Source organism: Sinohyriopsis cumingii, chromosome 9 (assembly GCF_028554795.1).
Source record: "Sinohyriopsis cumingii isolate HCF-2022 chromosome 9, ASM2855479v2, whole genome shotgun sequence".
In the NCBI taxonomy this organism is placed as follows: domain Eukaryota; kingdom Metazoa; phylum Mollusca; class Bivalvia; order Unionida; family Unionidae; genus Sinohyriopsis; species Sinohyriopsis cumingii.
The window spans coordinates 95,153,424-95,174,290 of NC_142969.1; the positions used below are offsets into that span (position 1 = coordinate 95,153,424).

At 36.3% G+C, this 20,867-nt stretch overlaps 1 protein-coding gene across 1 annotated transcript in view; it reads right to left on the minus strand.

Moving 5' to 3' along the window:
- Positions 1 to 409: 409 nt before the first annotated feature.
- The window catches only part of LOC149792281 (arrestin domain-containing protein 17-like), a 200,646-nt gene continuing 180,188 nt past the window's right edge, over positions 410 to 20,867 (minus strand). Inside the window, exon 8 of the mRNA XM_089970835.1 lies at positions 410 to 848. The gene's annotated coding sequence lies outside the window, so the exon portion shown is untranslated. The remainder of the gene's footprint in view (positions 849 to 20,867) is intronic.

Below are 20,867 nucleotides of genomic sequence, written 5' to 3' on the forward strand. Positions count from 1 at the left end.
GGTTTTGCGGTATTTGACCTCAGTCAGAGCTATAAAGTTCGTGCCATTTTTGGATCTCAGCTAGAGATATGTAGAAATAATAATATTGTTATATTAAATGGAATATGAAGTTACAATATGAGTGTCGGTTCTACAGCTTTCCTAAATACTTCTGTTGTTGTCTTTTACATTGCCTCTATCAATAATCAGAAATACGTTAATAATTTCTGGATACACGAACGTGACCAGCTTTTTACTGAGGGTCACTCCTTGTTAATTACTAGCTTTATTTTACACAAAACCATGCAAAGGTTTAATTGATTTTAATAAAACGTATCACAAAAACGAAGAAGGAAATGTTCATATAATTTTATTTTAAAAATACGGTTTAGGAATCTGGTGCTGTCATTCCTTTAAAATGTCAGCTAATCAAATACGTAAGGTACTTAAAATTTCATCGATAACTAAAACAACATAAATCAACCTGCATCTGGTATGGACGTCACGCTACAGAATGCTTGCCGGATTGCATAAGCAGATTCTTTTAAAACTATAACAGCATGAATTTACACGTTTGTTTCTTGATAAAGACACAAATATTAGATACTCTCATCAGAGAAACGGGATCTTTTCTGTCTGATTATTCAACTTTTCAGTAATTACATTAGAATGTGATCGTGATAGTAATGACTTCATTTGCGTCCTATCTGATTGTTTGCTGTCATCACTTCGTTTTTTGCTTGAAGTCCGCACGTCGAAATTACGTCAAGTCAGGCTCACTGAACCTAAATCAATACTACGAAAAGGTTGAGTAGTCTGAATCCATGCCATCATGCAGACGTTTGATGCAAAGGGTTTTTGTCACAGTCCTGTAAATAATAATGTTAATATAATACAAGATAGCGGCTTCATATTAAGTTTGGTATCGAAAGATCGTTTGTCTTGCAGAAATACTGAGACAGGAGAATGAAATCAATTTAGTCATTTTTATTACGAGCACGTTTAAAATTGGAAGGAAAGAAACAATGCTGTCCAGCTGACCATTCAACCATTTTCTAAATGTTCTCCTTAGAATTTCTAATCATAATTAAATAATACGACCACGCATTCAGGAAACTTGCTGAGCACAATATTCACCACTACGCTCTGACTTTAATAGTTTTTAATTTTTGACCTTATAATTAGAAGTAGATTCGAACTAAAAACTTTTTGACCTCATGATTAGAAGTAGATTCGAACTAAAGACTTTTTGACTTTATGATTAGAAGTAGATTCGAACTAAAGACTTTTTGACCTTATGATTAGAAGTAGATTCGAACTAAAGACTTTTTGACCTTATGATTAGAAGTAGATTCGAACTAAAGACTTTTGACCTTATGATTAGAAGTAGATTCGAACTAAAGACTTTCAGCATGTGATTACAAATTAACAAAACAACAAAAAAAAAAACACTGACAGAGACAATAATGTTCTGGAAAAGTAAACCGTGAACTTAGATTAGGTTGCATGTCATTAATGAACTTAAACTTCAAAGACATAGGCTTGTAATTTTTTATTCTGTTCAACTTTTCTTCTGAATCTCGTAGAGTTTTATGGTACGCTGCATTCCAGAGTTTAATTTCGAAAATCATACTTTCTTGGAGGCTAGAGTATATCAGATGAACCCACACAAAGCTATTATGAAGAAAAAAATTCCCTATGAACTATATGGTACTGAACAAACGTTTATCATATTGGTTGTTCGTTTGTGCCTGCACTAGCTTTATACTCCATCCCCACCCCCACCCCCTCTGTACTATTTGCTTTTTGTTGTCACTTTCTGCAAGCAAACATCGGTAGAGTATTATGTATTTATCCAAGCCGATCTGATCATATTTGATGTACTCAAGCTTCCAACCGATCACAATACATCATAAATGTCTGAATGCACATAACTGATCGCATTTGGTGTAGTCAAGCTTCCAAGCGATGACAATAAATCATAAATGTTTGAACGCACACAACTGACCGCATTTGGTGTCGTCTAGCTTCCATGCGATTACAATAAATCGTAAATGTCTGAATGCACATAACTGATCGCATTTGGTGTAGTCAAGCTTCCAAGCGATTGCAATAAATCATAAATGTTTGAACGCACATAACTGATCGCATTTGGTGTAGTCAAGCTTCCAAGCGATTACAATAAATCATAAATGTTTGAACGCACATAACTGATCGCATTTGGTGTAGTCAAGCTTCCAACCGATCACAATAAATCATAGATGTTTGAATGCATACAACGGATCGCATTTGGCGTAGTGAATCTTCCAACCGATCACAATGAATCACGGATGCACGTAACTGATCGCATTTGGTGTAATCAAGCTTCCAACCTATCCCAATGAATTGGCATCATCAAACTATTATAATGACGCCATTAATTATCGTAATGACAGGAATGCTGTAATTGTATGCATCTAGAGCGCGTTAAAAAGAAAAATTACAGAAAGTATGAAAAAAAGAAGAAAGAAGACAAGATGAACATTGGTAGATAGGTTAAAAAGCATCGTACACAACAGACCTAAAACAAAATGAACTTGCTTAGTATTACCCTATGATATTTTTACATTTAATATTGACATTGAAGAATTACCATGCAAACATTAAAGCTTGCCCTTGTATATGTGCTTCAGAACCGTATTTCATATTTAGACCTATTGTATGTTTTCTTCTTTTGTCCTTCATTCTGTCTGTCTGTCCCTCCATCAGAATAAATATATTTTAAAATGTGTCGAAGATGTTTGCTTTCTATTATGCATGTATGTAAACAATGAAATGGTGCCGCCAGGATTGCTTAAATATTAACTTCAAACAACAAACAGCAGGCCTCAAGTGCTAACTTCTTGTAATTAGTCTTCCACATTAATAACTTATATTGTCAGTGACTGAACTTACATGATCTGTTGCTATTCAATATTATGTCGCCCATGCATTATCGTATAACAATTGCACATAACGACAAAATGGTATGCATTTTGAAGGAAAACCCCGAATATATATATATATATATATATATATATATATATATATATATATATATATATATATATTATATATATATATATATATATATATGCTATACATGGCGGCCAGTCTACATGGTGGAGGATAACTCCGGAAAGAACCACCGACCCACTAGAAGCTAAAGGCAAGCTTTCTCATTTACCCACATTTGCCGAGCCCGACACTCAATCCCATGGTAGTTATGGGGGCGCACTAGCCTCAGTTGCAATCCTAGTCAGAAAGGTCGTGAACAACTCTAGCCTCAAGGATTTTTTGTAAGGTCGTGGGCAAATCTGGCATCAATTGGAATTTAACATGGAGAATATTGAGCCTGTATACAGACAAGGGAATGGATAGTAGTGATAGAAGAATTTATAGGTACAATAGGACTTATCTTTATAACACCCTCCCTGGGACGATATAAGGACAAGATTTTTTAGGGACAATGGGACTTACCATTAACATATACCCTGGTGCGATATAGGGACAAGATGTATAGGGACAGTGGGAATTGAACATGGGGAATTTTAACATGGGTGGGACTATAGCGGGACAAGGGAAAATTTAATATAGGTCGGGAATGTATAAGGACTATAGGAATTGAACATTGGGAAAGTATTGCGACAATGGATAAGGGGAATCGAACATGGGGCTATCTATGGAAAAGGGGACCTTGAACAGGGATGGGCCTATCTAGGAATAATGGGGAAATTGTATAGGGCTTGACTAGGGACAATGATGGTAGAGGGCCAAACACAACAGAGACAGAGACGGACATATACTAATACCAGTCCGAGATTTATACATAAAGCATTTGCTTCGCTTGGCACTCAGCATTAAGAGGTTAGTGTTAGGACTGGTCGGCATTGTGTCAGGATAATGTGACTGGGTGGGACATCATGCTACATGTCTGCGGCATGATGCCTCAGTGCTAGACATTACTATAAGCTATCACACTGCAGACATGGTAGCAATGTGACGGAAAAATTGTGAATAATCAAGAAAATGACTAACACCAAAATGGATATGACTAAAAGTAACGCTAAAATTACAAAATTGTCCCAGAATTTAATGGATACTAAACATATCTCCGAACATTAGGTTACATTGGGTTAGACGAAAATGGATCAACCTAGAAACTATTTATAGTCTCAACTTGTGTGACGATCGTGGATAAGCCCCCATGAATCTATTTATGCTTTAACCTGTTGAAATTACTATGAAAAACCCACTATCTATTTATAGCTATAACTTGTGGGAAATTCCTTTGGAAAACCCCACTATCTATTTATAGCCTGAAATTGTGTTAAGTTCCTGTTTAAAACCTCTACAAACAAAATCATTACAATTATGCAAATTTATGAACACCGCCAATATAATTTCAGGTCTAGGTAATGCTTTATATATAAATCTTGTATTAGTATATGTCTGTCTCCGTCTCTGTTGTGTTGGCCCTTTACCATCCTTGTCCCTAGACAGGCCCTATACAATTTCCCCATTGTTCCTAGAAAGGCCAATCCATGTTTCAGGTCACCTTGTCCCTAGATAGTCCCATGTTCAATACCCGTAGTCCCTAGACAGTCCAAATATACTGTCGCTATACATTCCAAATGTTCAATTTCTCTTTTTCTTATACAGTCCGAACCCATGTTAAACTTTCCCTTGTCCCACTTTAGTGCCACCCATGTTACAATTCCCCATGTTCAATTCCCACTGTCCCTATATATCTTGTCCCTATATCGTCCCAGGGTATATTTTAATGGTAAGTCCCATTGTACCTATATCGTCCCAGGGGGTATTTTAATGATGAGTCCTATTGTCTCTAAAGAATCTTGTCCGTATATCGTCACAGGGGTTATTTTATTGATAAGTCCCATTGTCCCTATATCGTCCCCTATCACTACTATCCATTCCCTTGTCCATATACATGCCCAATATTCTCCATGTTAAATTCCCACTGACGCCAGTTTGCCCACAACCTTTCTAAAACCCTTGAGGCTAGAGTTGCTCACGACCTTTCAAAAACGTTTGAGGCTAGAGCTGCTTACGACCTTTAGGCTTTCCATTGAAGCTAGGTTGCCCCCATTAACTACTACCCACGCACACAGCGGTGAGATTGAAGTGATCCGTAACGGTGAGCGCTTTAGATTTAGACCACTCGGCAACTCTGTGCACCCCCCCCCCCCCCGAAAATGAATATCTGCTCATTTTGGCATGAAAACTTTCATTAATTTGACAAAATACACAATATTGTAATATTTGGAAATTCTTTTTATCGATGCAGCTATTAATCACATTGACTCTGAACGGAAAAATAAATCAATGCAAATGAAAGATATTGCCTTAAAATATATTAAGAAAACGAGAATGTACGTTATTTGTTCTTTTTTGGAGGGGGGTGAGCACATACAAAATATTTCACTCGTGAAAGGGAAACTTCTTGCATAGTCACTCATGGCTTAGCCACTCGTGACAATACAGCATTTCAGCTTCACCCGTGAAATATTTCCTTATATGTACTCCTAAAACGTAGATATCCTCTTTGTATTTCATTATTGTATTAATTAAGAGGTATTTTATATATTAGGAATAGAGATAAGTTGGTTTTTTACATTATATCGAACGTCACCTGTGCAAACATTAGATTTTTTTCTTCTATCTTTTTGGCAATAGCACATTATTTACCATAGGATATATTTAAGACTCAGTAAAATAAAAATCGCAAAGAAAGTATCAACTCTGTGGCTGTATAGGTTTCATGATGAATGTATGCATTTGTGTTACACATTTTTACCTGGATTGGCACATAGTTTTTTACAGTTTAATATACCTTAATATTATAAGTTCTTAGTGTCTTGGAATGGTGGCTATAATCGTACATGTCGTTCTTCCATCTCCTTGTACCATGACTGATATTTTTTCAGACATCGAAGCATCGGATCGTTCTCACGATACATTGTTGTTTATGTTACTGCAATCGCCATAGCATAACGGAGGGGAAATTCCACACCTTGGCTTTAAATCTAAAATGATTGCTAGGTAAAACAGATCAGAACATACTATTTAAATAGATTCATAATCCGTAACATTCGGCATCCATTAGCCTTTCATATGGTCGTATATCCTAATCATTGATGTGCATCCAAATGACGTCTTGCCCTCTGTTAGCTTTACCATGAACCAGTGTTCAAATTACTCAAAAGAGTTCCATACAAGAGGTTACCAAACTACGACATGTCAACTTGTAAGAGTAGACAATTCCTTTATATGCATCTCGACTCCAACCGCCTTACTTACGCGTTCCATGTTTGTTTTTGGTTGATAATACTGGCCTTGTAAGTTTTGGTAACAGGGGATGTTTTCCTTCACATCCGCGCTTGACAAATATGAAGCTAAAGCATTCGTCAGTCTGGCTACTCAGCGCTCGCTCGTTAATATTCAAGATGAGTAGAATCAGCAAGTTATTCGAGCTTCATATGCACCTGGATTATGCCAGGCGCCTCCTAGATGAGCTGACCATGGAGGCAATCCAGGAAAGTGCCAAGATTGAGGAAGAGGAGGAGAAGCAAAAGGAAGAAGAGGAGAAGGAAAAGAAAGACATTATCCTGCCTCATCTGATGCCAGGACTGAGCTGTGAAGTCAAGCCGACTGTGAGAACATCCCCATAGAAACAAACACCAGAGCCACAACCAGCAAAGAGACCCGTGGTCCCACAAATAGAGAACAGAAACCAAGAATTTGAGAGGCAAGAGCAGGAGCCTCAACATACGCATGATGTAAGGAGGCAGCATCCACGTGTGCAGAACAGGAGAAGGAGGAACGTTTTCACTATTCCTCAAAGTGATGACTGGGGAGAGTGAAAACAGTCAACCCCTCCACCCCGCGCTCCCAACCACAACTGTGAATTGGGAGCAAGATTGGAGCCACCATTGTACCCCGATACTCTAGAAAAGAGACTATTCAAGTTGCCAGTTAGTCTGAATGTGGAGTAGTGTGATTATAAAGACATTATCCTGCCTCACCTGATGTGATTGTGTGTGTGTGTGTGTGTGTGTGTGTGTGTGTGTGTGTGTGTGTGTGTATGCGCTCGCGTATGTTTGTGTGGACAGTAGAGTGTGCGTTTGTATGAGTGCGCGTACCTTTGTGTAGATATTATATTTTGGGGTTTGTAAGCGTTCACATACGTTTGTGTGGACAGTAGATATTGTGTTTTTTCTCCTTCCCATGTGTGGATAGTAGATATTGGGTTTTGTGAGAGCATATGTTGGGTTTGTAAGCTTTTGCGTAAGTTTGTGTGGATAGTAGATATTGTGTTTTTTTCCTCTTCCCTTGTGTGGATAGTATTTTGGGTTTTTTTTGTGGAGAGTATATAATAGTTTTTTTTCTTGTTCCCATGTATGGATATTATATACTGTATTTTTGTTTTCCTCTTCCCGTGTGTGAATAGTATGTGTTGGGTTTTGTATGAGTTAACGTACGTTTGTGTGGATAGTAAATAATATATGAGGTAAATGTTCCAAATCTTTAACTGAGTGAGTGTAGGTACCATTCTAAGTCAACAAAACAAATAGTAAATAAAATACACATTAGACATGAGTGCGTGCTAGGTCTATTCTCGCTAGTGTCAGCCTACCACTCAGCTTGCATGAAACATTATGTTTCGACAGGTGACGGCTAGAATTATTAGCACTCTTTGAGGGCATAAAAGCCTGGTGGATGATGCTCTGTTTCCTTCCCCAAGAAACAATTATCAGGCTGCGGTGCAGTCATAAACCAGTGGTACATGTACTTATGTAAGCACGCCACTTTAATTTAAGCATAAAATGACATAAAAAGACAAATGTCCGTCATTCGCGCCATTATACATGGGAAAATCAAACAAGATGGCTTCAAATCAGATTGGCATTATAAGATATTGCAAGAGGCTATAGACGACCTTGGGATAGTGGAGGAATTCGTCATGAAAGTGGAGTATTGTGTCTATACCATTCACAGAAGCAAGATGAATATAAACTATGTAAAGAAGACGAAGGAAATATTGATAGAGCTGCTGAAACAAATAAAGGAGACGAAGAATACAGAATAATGATGAGAGATTGGAATGAGAAAACAGAACAAGAAGGAGAGAACGAAAAAAGAAAAAAGAGGAGGAGGAGAAGAAACAAGAGAAGGAGAAAGAGGAGAAGGAAAAAAGAAGAAGACTGTAGGACAGAAAATAAGAAGTTGGTGGAGAAAAAAAAGATTAGAAGACAAACAAGAAGAAACCAAAAGGCCATTTTCAGGGACACTCATATGCCTCGAACTGATTTGCTTACTTGCCTAATTTTTTTAAAGTCGGTTGTATAATTGTTTGTGTGATAGATTAATGTTCATCCATCTATGTCTGTATGTTGTATGTTGTATGTGTTATATATGTCTATGTCCTGCCGAGCGTTCTATGTTTTTATCCCTCTCTTTGGTCCCGATTGAGGTCAGCCCCTTGCAACATTGTTACCAATCTTCAGTACCGTGACGTCACCTCACTAGTTTTTTTCTTCTATTGTCCCTATACAACAACCTCACTTTCCCTTGTCCGTATACAGTCCCAATATACCCTATTTCTCACCCATGCGACAGAGAAATATAGCTGTTTTGCTAACCTTACTTTTCTTATGTCAGTCTAGTCATCTCAGTCCAGTCGTGTCAGTCAAGGTGTCCACGCTCTCAGAACTGCTTTTAAAAAAAGAAACCCTTGTTGTCTTCTGCTGTGCCTGACGTAGTTGTTCTAAAATCAGACAACAACAACAACAAATATGCAATAAAAACATAGTAACTTAAGGTAAATCCATCTTTGAGAACACACCATAAAAATTTAAAAAATACATTTCGAGAGACAAAGACACGCACGCATACGATGTCGAGCATTTTTTTAGTATTATGCTAGTTCGCTCCACACATCATTATCAATTTTATCCTATATGCAGGTCTAGCGCAATACATTTTCAGGTCAGCATCATTAAATGTTGCTAAAGCTACGTAACAAGTTTTAAATACTTCGTGTGAAATAAATTATATACTGTTAGCTACATTTAATAACGCTGACCTGAAAAATGAGTGCTACAGATATGATAAAATTCTCAATGATGTGTGAAATGAACTATGATATAAAACACTGATCCATGCTTATGGATTATTGACCTATACACTTCATAGCCTACCACCTCTCGTAACAACTACAGAAAACTTAGTAACAGCCAGAAAATGTGTTATGTCAAACATGCTTTATTCTAATTTTGTTAAGCATCTCCACTGTGCCCCAGTTGAATAAAAAATATACCTACAATATTTAATGACAAATAATACACTTACCAGCCAGAAGGAATCATTTATCCATCAACACATTAATCCATAAGCAGATTTCACTGTAGCACGTGCCATATTTCCAAGACAGAAAAATAAATTTTCAAAGAATCCTTGAACTTGAAAGTTTGGCACATGGTTATCTGCTAGAGTCCGTATTTGGACGGTCTTTTATACACGGGGTTAATTTTACAATCAATATTAAAGACAACACAAGTATGTCACAAACAGTTTCACCTCCTCCAAAGAAAAAAGAGTTATATACGATAGTGACACAGATCACTAATTACCCGTGAATAACCCAAGCACGAACACTCGTGCTACATGTAACGTTTCGTTATAATAATAGCTTATACACTAGAACAGAGGTGTGGGCTCAGTATCGTTTCATTATTTACAATATAATTTTCTAAATTGGAACTGATGAAAATGAAACATTTTTTTTTTGTAATAAATATTAACTATTTATTGTTAATTTCATATAACATCCGTACATTAAATGTGGTAATACCTCAATACTTTGCAACGTTTTATGTTTTGTTTTTTTTTTTTTGTTTGGCTCACGCATACAAGCTGTGTACTTCGGATGACACGGACATGCCACAGTCCTCATTAACATATTTGTATCAATGCACCGAAGGTAAACATTGGCGCGTGAACTATATAGCACAAGTGAGAAGTTCGTTTTTACTTTAAACGAAATTATTGGGTGAGAAAAAGAATCTAGGTTGGGTGTGGACCGAGACAAGGAAGTCCCAGTCGCAATGTTACATTATGTGTCTCCCCCCTCCCCCGGCAAGCCTCGTGGGGATACACTTAGTGTAGCCCCATGAATGGGATTTCCTTGTCTCGGTCCAAACCCCAGCATAGATTCTATATGTTAAATTCCCAATGTCCGTATATCGTCGCAAGGTGATCTGAAAAGTCTTGTCCGTATATCGTCCCAGGGGGGTCTTGTAATGTATTTTCCCATTGTCCGTATAACGTTCCCATACACTACTTTTGGGGTCATGTACATAAAACAAGACCCATATTTGGATTCCTATACCTGAAACAATGCCTACATTTGGATTTCTATTCTTACAACTCGATGGTCTTAAAAATAACAGAAACGAGCGAAAACCATCAAGTTTAGTAAAATTCAACAAACATTGTTGTCTTTGTCACTGTTATTACTGAGATAGGTTGAATCGACAACATAAACCTGCTAATAATGCAATTTTAATTGAACCATAATGTCCACAAGATAATAATAATAATAATAATAATAATAATAATAATAATAATAAAATTATTTCCAAAAGAGGTGAACGTTTTGAAAAATTTGAGTTTAAAAACACATTGACCCAAATTTATAGCGATTTAGGAACAGCACATCACTTAACCTGTAATTATCGTTAATCATTCCAAGAATGTTTCTGGTCTCAAAAATTTAATTATATGGGATCATAAATATCATACCTTTGATGACGATTGTTTCTATTGATTACTCGACATGGTTTCCCTTTAATCACTGATGCATTGTTCTGGTAATTTATTTTCTTCCATTCAGTTACCTGATCCAGAAACCTTTGAGACAAAGCGATATTAACCTTCAAATGTCACATATATCAAACATGTAATTAGAACATTTCCTGCCAAAGCAATGAGATAGTTATTTTCGTACTCAAGTTATTTTCGTACTCAGAACTTAAGAATTTGTATTTCCCCATAAAGGACATTATGAATTGGTTATTGAGCTAATGGTAACAGCAGAAGGCGGTTTACTTAAAAAAAATCGAAAGCTGCACGTTGAGATAAATAAGAAACAAAAGTTTCCTCGAAACTTTATTAGTCATGATAATTTGATACGACTTCAGGGATCAATACAATTATTCTACAAATAAATGTAGCCCTACGGAACCAAAAATGCCGAATTAACTAGAAATGGCAAACCATTGACTGACAAAATTATATTTTATGGAAGTTGTCTATATATCTATCTAATGTGTCCAGATCGAGCTTTTGCTATGAAGTTGTCTATATATGTATCTAATGTATCCAGACCGAGCTTTTGCTATGACGTTGTCTATATATGTATCTAATGTATCCAGACCGAGCTTTTGCTATGAAGTTGTCTATATATGTATCTAATGTATCCAGACCGAGCTTTTGCTATGACGTTGTCTATATATGTATCTAATGTGTCCAGATAGAGCTTTTGCTATGAAGTTGTCTATATATGTATCTAATGTATCCAGACCGAGCTTTTGCTATGACGTTGTCTATATATGTATCTAATGTATCCAGACCGAGCTTTTGCTATGACGTTGTCTATATATGTATCTAATGTATCCAGACCGAGCTTTTGCTATGACGTTGTCTATATATGTATCTAATGTATCCAGACCGAGCTTTTGCTATGACGTTGTCTATATATGTATCTAATGTATCCAGACCGAGCTTTTGCTATGAAGTTGTCTATATATGTATCTAATGTATCCAGACCGAGCTTTTGCTATGACGATGTCTATATATGTATCTAATGTATCCAGACCGAGCTTTTGCTATGACGTTGTCTATATATGTATCTAATGTATCCAGACCGAGCTTTTGCTATGACGTTGTCTATATATGTATCTAATGTATCCAGACCGAGCTTTTGCTATGACGTTGTCTATATATGTATCTAATGTGTCCAGATCGAGCTTTTGCTATGAAGTTGTCTATATATGTTTGTATTGTATCCAGACCGAGCTTTTGCTATGACGTTGCACAAAACAGAATGTTCGAAAATGTAACAAATGATGTATCCATGGGAAGTAGCTGTTTTTATTCCTATTGTGTAATGACTAACCTTCAACAAGTCCCGCATTGACTTGCTTCGGTCGATGATCTTTCTACAATGTCAAACAAAACTAAATTACATTGCTCTTAAGATACATGAACCCATTACTCTAGCAAAGTCAGAATGTTGATATTTCATAATCATTTGGAAGGCTTCCTTTTTAACTGGCAAAGAGTCAAATATCTTGGCCAAATATTTCCTTGCAGTGTTTATTTCTGTTTGTAGGCAGCTCAGTGTTGACTTATTTCCAATCCAAAAAAGATCCATTTGTCAGAGTCCCGAATACGAGTGCCCTTAGTCCCATCTACTAATAGTGCCTTTGGTTTCCCATATTCTTAAAGCATAATGTTAAATTGGAAATATTTTATATTTGTGTTGTAGTAGTTCACGCTCAGATTAAGATATCACGAAAGTTTCTAATGCTTTCTTCATATCACGAAATAAGTCATTCCTCTTTTAAAATGTTCATTTATACTGTCTGTAAATTTCAAGTCAATCAAAGCACGTTTGATGCTTATTGGTGTATGAGAAAATAAATGTATCATACATAGTCAAGGCACGAGAACAATAAAGATGTTTTATTATAATCAATACAGTTCTCAAAATAACATATTTTAACTGAAAATATGCATTACGCAGTTGACAAATTGATTTAACATGACCATCACACAGTAAAAATCCAGCAGCAAATTGATGGAAGCTAAGGAAAAACTTAATTACAAAATAATGAAAATTAATTAATCATTAAATTAATTCGGCAACATTCATTTGTGGAGGATATGTTTTTTTTTAAATTACCATATGTTACGAGTCTATGCTCTTAAAATAAGTAAACAGAAAAGAGTGAAAACAACAAGCTTTGTAAAATTTAACAAGTAATGTATTTCCCTAGAACACAAACTGGAAAATGAGAAAAAAAGAACTTACGGTATTGCGAATTAAATCCAAATTGTAATCCAAAATTTAAAAATAGAAGTCCTAGTAATAAAAAGGTCCTGAATGAAACTGAGTTCGAGTCCCGATGAAACCCGAAATTGAAGACGATGACGTCTTTAATAACCCACGAAGTGTAGACGTGTCAACAATCTCTTGTTGAATCACAGAAAATATTATTACAGTTTTGAATTCATTATAAATTCCAGTGAATGTCTTTGTTCAAGTATTATATCAAAGCACTTTTGTATTTTCAGGGTAAATAATCGCTTGATTTAAATAATTTGAAGAAAATAAAAATTCATCCCAAACGGGTCACAACATAACACAACTTAAGGTGCTTGGTGTTAGAACACGACTGACTAATCTTTTATCAAAGCATAAGTTACATGACTAATTAAGACGCAAAAAAGTACCCGGATGAGGGTCAAAAGTTCACTATTCTGGAAAAAAAGAGAAGTTTGTTACCAATTGGCACATGACACTTATCACGTCATCCAGGTATGACCTTGACTCAACTTAATGATTCTTACTCTGAGAAAGATAAAAAAAAAGATATTTACTTAAACTGTCACTGATTTTGGAATAAGGTCAGCAACAAGTTGCAATGTTTCATTTACTCAATTCTGGACAAGGTCAAGTCCAGTAAACAATGTCACATTACAACTGCATGTGATGTAATAAAATAACATATTAAATTAAAACGAATAAACTTTTTATTTAAATAACATAACACATATTAGAATTAAAACTCATCATAAGAACCGCTTTTATTCAGACAAGCTATTTATGTATAAATATAATGAAGAAGGGAAGGTAGTCAACTCGTTCAGAATGTACGCAAAAGGGCAAAATTGTGTAGAGATAAGTTCGCAGTGCATTATGTCGTGGTCAGAGTAGTTGTTGTTGTTGTTGTGGGATTTAACGCCATTTCTCAGCACACGATAGGCTATGCATGGCGGCCAGTATTAATGGTGGAGGAAGAACCCGGGAAAACCCCGGAAAGAACCACCGACCCACGAGAAGCTACTGGCAAGCTTTCTCACATACCCACATTGGCCAAATCCTAGACTCGAACCCACGCAGCCAGAGGTGAGATGGCAGTGATCCGTAACGGCGAGCGCTTTAGACCACTCGGCCACTCGGGGCCCCTCGTGGTCAGAGTAACACGTAACCATTAAGTTTGATATATGGGCTGGGCTCGCAATAAATCGTTGACTACGAGAGCTGGAATCTGTTCTGTTTGGTGCATGAATTGAATTTGAATACGTCGGTGTAAGTCATGAAGCGGTAAATGACAAGAGCTAAGACAAATCAGAAAAAAATTAGGAAATCTTGGGCTATTTGAAAGAGGTGTCGTAAAATTATATTTTCCAGAATAGTTATTAATAAAGGCGGGATAGAGATGATTATTCTGACTTAGATGGGAATGATTAAAAAATTTGGCGGTAGAAGAAATTCATCCTGATTTGTTAAGCTAAATATGGGGTGTGGGTGTTCCCAGACTGAATTCAGGCTTCTCAGATATTCTTTCACAAAATCAGCCAGTCTAAGTTTCTGAGGTAAGCCAGAATTTACCTCCGACATCAGTAGGAAGTACTCTTCTCGTTAAATAAACAGCTTAAGTGACAAAGGGGTCTGGAAATTTGTGAGACCCGAAACCAGAGAAGAGACAGAGAAAAGGCTCGGAAAGACACAAAGGGAAAAATAGCTCCACGCTGTATTGCACAGTGGGAAAAGGTCGCACGCTAGAGCCAGGAGGTTGGTAAAACAAAGAGGAGAGAGAGAGAGAGAGAGAGAGAGAGAGAGAGAGAGAGAGAGAGAGACAGCAACGTTGAATTATGAAGAACAGGTAAGAAACTAGGTTATGCAGACATGCTGGGCAATTGAGTTTGATTCTTCATTGGATTCCACGGTGACATTTGTCATACCGATATAAACAGAACGGCTAATTGCATTTTCTGTGAATACGGTAATTTCATTTGTAACAGAAAATGTATCATTTAAATGTCATGTTCAGTTTCATTGTGTTTATACAATTGATTGAATTGTTATATTCTGCATAGCTTGGCTTGTGTTGTTCTATTCTTTATCTCTTCTCAGGTCTCTGATTATTCCACCCATTAATGTCATATTTTCTTTTAATTATTTACTCTATCCGAGACATAACGCCGTGGTCGACGGGTAATGATCGACCTCAGAAGACAACCCCACCCCCCGACAACTATATAGGTTGTATATTATGTGTGTGTAACAAATGTTATTTTAGGTGAAATATACTACGGTGGCAAAAGTTGTGAATGAGACTGCTCAGATAGAGTTTTACGAAATTGGAATAATAATAGATTGATTTGTATTGGGGTCAGCTCTCTTTGTGCTAAATGTACTTACCTCTGATTATTCTGTGCAAAATAGATCATCATTTAAGTGGTACCAGGGCAAACTTTGTATACTCAAAATAAACAACTAATTAGAAATATTTTGTTTACATAGTCACCTTAGCTTTCTTACCATACGGTAGTTAGATGAGGAATCTTTTTTCCGTTTTTTAACTGTGCTCGTTAACACTATATTTTTGATGGACGTAAAAATGTCACCATCCTCAAGAAAATATAAGAGAGTATTATAAACTAAACTCGATCGAGTTAGTGATATGTTAGTCTCAAAGTAAATTTTTGCTATAATTCCTTTACCATGTCAGTAATGCAGTATTTCCTTTGCAATGTCGGTACTTCAGTCATTCCTTTACCACGCCAGTATTGCAGTCACTACTTCATCATGTCCATAACGCAGTCACTCTCTTGTCATGTCAATACAGCAGTCACTCCCTTGACATGTCAGTACTGCAGTCACTCCCTTGTCATGTCAGTACTGCAGTCACCCCTTTATCATGTCCGCAATGCAGACATTCCTTTGCCACGACCGTAATGCAATCACTCCATTATCATATCATAATGCAGCCATTCCTTTGCCATGTCCGTAATGCGGTCATTACTTTGCCACGACCGTAATGCAGTCACTCCTCTATCATGTCCGTAATGCAATCATTCCTTTGCAGTGACAGTAGTTCAGTCACTCCTTTATCATGTTCGTAATGCAGTCATTCCTTTGCCAAGACAGTAGTTCAGTCACTCCTTTATCATGTCCGTAATGTAGTCACTCCTTTATCATGTCCGTAATGCAGTCCCTCTTTTATCATGTCCGTGATACAGTCATCCCTTTGCCACTACCGTAATACAGTCATTCCTTTATCACATCTTCAAAAGGCTTTCAGAATAGTCGTATTAGTCCTTCAAGTCGTATTAAATTAGTCTGACTTATCAAATTGAAAAGTATACTTGTATTCATTCTTCAGCTCTCCTGGCTTCCATGTAAACCAAGGATATGTTGCGTGCACATCACCTTATATTCTCAATTGTTCAATAAAATAAAATAATATTGTCTTTAGTTTTAAAATCAAATCTAAAACTTTAAAAATCAAATCCTAAACTATTGAGTACAAAATTACAATCTCTATAACATGGCAAGAAACATTCTACAAGCGAATTTCATGTCTAGGGCATGCGAAAGAATTATACCACCTTATCCAAAAGGTCGATGGATCAGGTAAGTAGACAATTAATTACTAGGAACATTAAGTCTGTAATTAAGGAGAAACTTTGTTAAATGCTCAAGAGAGAGAGAGAGAGAGAGAGAGAGAGAAAAGGATATCGTCATCAAAGGAACACCAATTTGTGACACAGCGAAAATCATGTTCTGAGACTATGTACATGTGAGGAAAGACTGAAGGTAACTACTAAAAAAATACCAGTCCTTCTTAGAATCTTTAAGACTTCAAGTGATCATATACTTTGGAAAAAAATTATTATTATTAATAATTATATTATTATTATTATTAGTAGTAGTAGTAGTAGTAGTAGTAGTAGTTTTGGTAGTAGTAGCAGTAGTAGTATTATTAATAGTAGTAATACTAAAAGTAGTAGTAGTAGCTGTAACAGTAGTAGTAGTACAGTATATAACTACGATTGAGTCAAATCAATCTTTCCTCAAGGTCATTGGCATCACCTACAAATGAAAATGATGGCGGTATCTCAGAAACATATCTAAGTATAAAAGAGACAAGAAAACAATGTACTTTTCATTTTCTGTACCAGTAAAATCCCCATTCCAAATTTCCCTTTTCCTTGCCATTGTATATCTAGTTATTTCTAGAAACCATTCGGGGCAAGTAACTTACTGATAAAAACAGCTAAAATAAGACAATAAGCCGTGTAAGTATACTTCTATCCAAACAAATAAACAAAACATCTCGAGACACAAAAATATTGCTCTAAGGGCCAGAATACGAGATCGGAAGGGCCGAAGCCGGGGAATGTTTTTGGGAGGGGACTAGTATCACTCCCACCAGCTTGGGAGTTTGCGGAAGCGCGGATTGCTCCCCGGCTGGGGCCGGTGTGTAGTCCTGGCTACCAAATATTGTATTGCAATTTAATGCCATTTGGTGGCTTTTCTTGGTGTCAAGTTCTATCATTCACTGCTGTTTTTGAGCGCCAAGACTTCTGGCGCTCCGTTAGTACGCTACTGTTAACGACAACTAGTCACATGACATCATGATTATACCTGTTCTTTAATTTACTCTAGTTGGTATAAATTAAACATCATCGTATGACACAAGAAAACCACTACCTTCACTTGTTATAAACACTAGTTTACGTATCAGTTTTGACCAAATCAAGAAGGCCAAGTCAAAAAAGGAAATTAACGGTATGCTTTAGCAGGAGCTCAACATTGTGAAAATAGTCATACAATGTATCTGAAGTTGAATATAGACATGACCATTTGTAGCTCAGTATAGACATGCAGTCTGCCATCTTAAATTCAATATAGACATATATGCATCACCATTTGTAACTGTGTATAGACATGCAGTCTGCCATCTGAAATGCAGTATAGACATATATGCATGTCCATTCGTACCTGTGTATAGACATGCAGTCTGCCATCTTAAATTCAATATAGACCTATATGCATCACCATTTGTAACTGTGTATAGACATGCAGTCTGCCATCTGAAATGCAGTATAGACATATATGCATGTCCATTCGTACCTGTGTATAGACATGCAGTCTGCCATCTGAAATTCAATATAGACAAATATGCATGTCCATTTGTAGCTCAGTATAGACATACAGTCTCCCATCTAAAATTCAATATAGACATATAGGCCTGTCCATTTATAGCTGTGTACAGACATGCAGTCTGCCATCTGAAATTCAATATAGACATATAGGCATGCCCATGCTCAGTATAGACATACAGTCTCCCATCTAAAATTCAATATAGACATATGGGCATGTCCATTTGTAGCTGTGTATAGACATGCAGTCCGTCCATCTGAAATTCAGTATAGACAAATATGTATGTAAATGTGAACTTGAATATGGACAAATAAGCATGTCCATTTCAAGCTAAATATATACAAACAGGCATGATTAACATATTTTTGTCTCACTTGTTTTGTTTATCGTTGCCTTGTATGTAATACATATAAATATGGGCATGACTAAGCGTCATTATGGCATGACTATGGTATCACTATGGCAGGACTATGGTATCACTATGGCATGACTATGGTATCACTATGGCATGACTATGGTATCACTATGGCATCATGACTATGGTATCAATATGGCATGACTATGGTATCGCTATGGCGTGACTATGGTATCACTATGGCGTGACTATAGTAACAGTATGGCATGACTATGGTATCAATATGGCATGACTATGGTATCACTATGGCGTGACTATGATATCACTATGGCGTGACTATGGTAACATTATGACATGACTATTTTATCACTATGGCATAACTATGGCATGGCTATGGCATAACTATGGCATTGCTATGGTATCACTATGGCATAACTATGGCATCACTATGGCATGAATATGGTATCAATATGTTGTGACTATGGTATCACTATGCATGACATGGTTATGGCATCACTATGACATGACTATGGTATCACGATGTATCACTATGGCATGACTTACGGTATCAATATGACACGACTGGCATCACTATGGCATCGTTATGGTATTGCAAGGGCATCATTATGGCATGACTGTGGTATCACTATGGAATGACTTGTGGTATCACTGTGGCGTGACTATGGTAACATTATGGCGTGACTATTGTATCACTATGGCATGACTATGGTATCACTATGGCATGACTATAGTATCACTATGGTACAAATATGGCATGGCTATGGAATAACTATGGCATTGCTATGGTATCACTATGCATAACTATGGCATCACTATGGCATGAATATGGTATTACTATGGCATAACTATGGCATGGTTATGGTATCACTATGACATGACTATGGTATCACTGTGTATCACTATGGCACGACTGGCATCACTATGGCATCGCCATGGTATTACAATGGCATCATTATGGCATGACTATGGTATCACTATGACATGACTTATGGTATCTCTCTAGGTCACAATAATATATATATATATATATATATATATATATATATATATATATATATATATATATATATATATATATATATATATATATATATATATATATATATATATATATATATATATATATATATATATATAATTGTGACCTAGATAGATAGTGGTTTCTTTGTCATAAAATATATATCCTGGCTAAAGCAGCACTAGGCATGACATGTAATTTGGTTACTGTGCATTTGTATGAGAAAATACGAACAAGTGCTTTTCTGAGTAATAATGCACAGTCTTTGAGAGTACAGAAATAATCTGAAGAAAAAAAACGAGTTTATATTTTCCCGTACAAATGCGATAACCTTATATACTCATTTCGTTTTCCAACTTAAGACTTAATAATATAAAGGAATACATTATGAAAAGATAGTAATTTAAATAATGCTTTATTTCAAAATAAATACAACTGTAGAGTTGTCAGTACTAAGTAACAATATTAATGCGCATATAGCGCAGCCCAGCGACCCTTGAACTTCGTAGCGCGACAATTGTTTAAAAAGTTTCTCGTTTTGGTCTACTTAAACTTGAGACTGATAGTGACATTTGAATGAATGCGCATTGAAAGAAAACTTTTGCAGTTGGATTGGAAAGGATGGATTTTGTTTCTTGGTTGATCCAACTCATTTCTCCTTTTCTGCTTATGAAGGACTTGATTTATTTGGTCAAATTCAGTGCAGTTAAAGGTTAATTTGATTTCATTTGGAAATGAGGTCAAATTTACAGTAGAATTTCGGTGTGTTTCAGGTTTTCCATGAGATAGGTCGTGTCATTCAGAGTTGCACAACTAATTAAGAAGTAGATTTTGATAAAATTAAAGATGCATAAATGTAAACATATTTGTCAACATTCTTATTACCAGCTAAAGAAGATATATATTTACGCACTGTCACTTGCATGACCGCTGCTGGAGAGACCCCAGCCATGACCTGTATCACGCAATGTATGTCTTATATCGCTAGCCTAGCATTGTATCAAAATAGTTGAACGGGGAAAATTGCAGACCACCTGTTGTGTGACAGTCCATTTAGTCAACGAAAATAATATTTTTTCGTCGTCTTGGCTTATTGACTCTTACGCTCTTAGTTTCCTATCAAAACCTATGGATGCATTTTCCCCCTCAAATGTGTTTTACTGCCTTGTAAAATGGTACGTCTCTGTTAGATATGCGATAACCATTGGCCTCAA